The sequence below is a fragment of the Egretta garzetta genome, unplaced genomic scaffold, assembly GCF_000687185.1.
Source record: "Egretta garzetta isolate BGI_Z169 unplaced genomic scaffold, ASM68718v1 scaffold372, whole genome shotgun sequence".
NCBI classification, from domain to species: Eukaryota; Metazoa; Chordata; class Aves; order Pelecaniformes; family Ardeidae; genus Egretta; species Egretta garzetta.
In genome coordinates this window covers 685134-688554 of record NW_009258889.1, presented here as the reverse complement: position 1 = coordinate 688554, position 3421 = coordinate 685134, and the positions used below count along the sequence as shown (strand labels likewise).

Sequence of the window (3421 nt, the reverse complement as noted above, 5' to 3'; positions counted from 1 at the left end):
GGGGCTGGGAGAACAGCAGCCAAGCAGCTGCGAGCTCACCAAGCTCATTAGCACAGGGCCAGCACCAGCCCATCAGCTGCTGGCTCCCAGCTAACATGAAGCACACCAGTTATAAATTAACTGCCCTCCGGTTCCTCACCCTCGAGTTTCTAAGCCCTGGTTTGCAGCTGCTCTCCCTGCCCTCCACACTCTGGCACAGGACTTGGGCCAGGAGCGCTGAGAGCTGGGCCTGAGCACCCAGGGGTGCAGCACAGCAAGGACCCTGGACTGAGCACAGCACTCAGTTTGGAGGACACATCAGCAGGGTGAAGGTTTCCCCTGTGATCGCACAGCCTTTGGGCTCACTGGGACAGAGCCTTCCCTGAGGGGAGGACTGACCAAAGTGCATTACTCCGTGATGCCAGCTAGTCCAATGCAGCAGAAGTCATTAGTGGGGGCAGCCCTACATCCCAACCACCCTGCCCCGTGGGACAGGGCATGGCACAGCCTCACCATCTCTCAGGTAGAGAAGTTTAGGGCAGGATGATGCAGCTGGGGCAGAAAGGCATAGCAGCAGAAGGGCTCAGAGATATTTGAGGAAACCAGGTTGATGTGCTGTACTGTCCATTTGATCACTCACTAGACAGCAAGCATGTTCCCACCAGGTTAGCAAATGGGACGTACCTTCACTCATCACATGGCTTCAGCTTCAAACATCAGGAAATGCCCACCGTGGGGAAAGGAAACTAAAGCAAAGAGGCAAACAACCTGCCTGGGCTCAGCCAGCCTCCTGCCAATACAGATGCGCGAGTTTTGATGACGCCCCGGCTTCCTGCTCAGCTTCCTTCAGGCCAGGCACTGCTCACAAAATGCAGATTCCAAAATTAAACTAGACAAACTGGTTCCAATTTATCTTATACTTCCAGACAGTCAGAGTCCTGGAGGTAGGGCGTGCTGCCTCCGCATGCTGCCAGGCCTGCGGCAGCCGCTGGTACAAAGCAGCAGGTAAAAGCAGAGCTGCAAAGAGCACTTCAGCACTGCTCATCCCCTAGAAGAGGCCTGAAGGTCGACGTTAAATACAACCCAAAGGAACACACCAGATCAAGCCGCAGAAACCAGTGGTTAACAGCGGCAATGGTTCAAGGCTCACAAGATTGTCACTGTACAAGACACAACTGCTAATTTACTGGTTAGAGCCTCCACACCCACACACGCTTGTGTTTAGCAGTGCTCACCAACACTGGAACTTTGCTCTCCATGCCACACAGGGGGCATCTGATGGGGTCTCAGAAGCCTTTACCAAAGCCTGTTACTAGTGTTGTAAAAGCACAACTGATCAGAACAGTGATTTATTGTTCCAGTAGCACTGTCTGCTGTTGGAAGAAGGGGCTAGCACACAAAAAGTCATTTAAGGAATTCAGTGTGCTCTCAGATTTGTGTCTCCCACAGCTTTTTTGGTACAGGCTCAGTCTGACATGTTCATCTCTATAGCAATACAACAGGCAATGACGACAGCAGTCCCTTTAGCCCGAGGTGAGGACAGTACAAGCACAGGGAAATATGGAAGCTTACATTTTCCCTGATACCGTCTCTAGTGTAGACACCTCTTCAATGAACCATGAATTCAAGAGGCAAGTCAGCACAGATCAAACCCCCGTCCTTTTCAGTATTAGGATATTGCATGAGAACTGGGAAGAGAAGTCAAAATCATTCTCTCTCTCTTAACCACCACACATCATTGCTTTTATTCAAAAACTGGCAACTGAAAGCCCACGATCTGGTCACTGGTCAAAGCCCTGGCTTCTTGGGGCATTCTGCTCCTCTGAAAGAGGCAGTGTCTTACACACCGAGAGGGAGGTTCAGGCAGCTGCCTACCTCCACTGCAGAGGCCGGAACGCTGTTCCATTTGCTACGAGGAGCTCTGCTCATCAAGACCTTGGCTGATGTTCAGGGTAAACACATACCTTCCCCCTGTGTCCTGACAGCAGCCTGCCTGGGAGAAATCCAACAGCTACAAGAGTCAGGCTGGCAGGGCTGGAGAGCGGGGAGAAGGTGTGGTACAGAACACCTCAGCACACCAAACATTCGTTTCCCAATAGCGGTGTTCAAACCCTCTGAGAAAACAGCCCTCTCTCATCTAGCCAGCAATTAGTTCACCCCACAGCAAGCTTCATGCTCAAGATGCACAGCCCTTCTTCTCAGTGTAGGAAGACATTTAATCCAAATAATCCCATGCCTTTTGAAGGAAGCAGACATTGCTGCAGCAGGGAAGTGGGACTGGAAGTCCTGGCTTTGCTTGGGCACCTGTGGGAGAAGTTCAATAATGCACAAACACCCAGGCAGTACAGAGTTCATGTTTGCTGTTCAACTAGCATGCAACTTCAAGGCATTTCCCCACACACAGAGCTTACTTACATCCTTGCTCTAACAAGCGGCAGAGCGTGGCTGGACCTACCCAAGCATCGCTGCAGCAGAGACAAACCCCAGGCGCAGCAGCTTGAAGAATCATCACAGAAGTAACCTGGCAATCGCATCAGGAGAGCTTCACATCTCCTCCTCCCTCACAGACTAAGTTACTACATTACCTCATCCCAGATATGTTTAAGACTTCACCTGGACACAGACAGCCTAAGTTTAGGCAATAATTCAAGTCTAAGACACTTCTAGCAGTGCCCACGCAAATGCTACTTCTGTCCCCCAGAGCTGCGGTCCAGCACCTCAACAAATTCACCGAGGAGGGAAACTCCTGGCAAGTTCACAGACCATCTCATCCAGTTGTGTACTTCAGCGAGCAGCCCTTGCATCAGGCAGCACATCAGGAATCTATTTGCTCACACACGCTAGGAGAAGAGCGCAAGGGGCAGGCCAGACAGGGTTAGGTCTAGGGGGGAAGGAAGAACGCAGTGTGACAGACACACACAAAGAGATCAAACAGCCTTTGCTCTGGGGAGAGCCAGCGCTTGCCCTGCCTGGCCCAGCATGCGGTCAGCTGCGCCTGGGACACCCCAAGTGGGGCCAGTGACAGGCACTTACAGCTCATGTATGTAATGCAGCACTGCGTACAAGTGCTAGGCAGTGTGAGGCTGGAATAAGACATTTGTTAAGCCAAACAATGGAAAAATAGGGACAGCAAGAGGCCTCAGAGGTCTTTGTCCTCAGAACTCTTCACTGAGCTCAGCTGGGTCCAGAAGAGCCAAGTGCCCCCATGCCACTGGGAGAAGCCAGCGCAGGACTCCTGTCCCGAAAGGCTCGGGCATCCTTCACGAGAAGCTGCGTGCGGGAATGACTGCAGGGATATGAGGCAACTGTTCTGGCACACTTCCTCAGCTGCTGTGCAGACGCTCGCCCATGGGAACACAAGGAAGAGATTAGGGAGGCCTGGCAACTGCTGGCCCGGCACGCCGCCAGAGCTCGGCTAGTCACGAGCACGCAGACGGGCGCT

At 52.5% G+C, this 3421-nt stretch overlaps 1 protein-coding gene across 1 annotated transcript in view; it reads right to left on the bottom strand.

Moving 5' to 3' along the window:
• The window catches only part of HMOX2 (heme oxygenase 2), a 20941-nt gene extending 17943 nt beyond the window's left edge, over positions 1-2998 (bottom strand). Inside the window, exon 1 of the mRNA XM_035889691.1 lies at positions 1944-2998. The gene's annotated coding sequence lies outside the window, so the exon portion shown is untranslated. The remainder of the gene's footprint in view (positions 1-1943) is intronic.
• Positions 2999-3421: the final 423 nt, after the last annotated feature.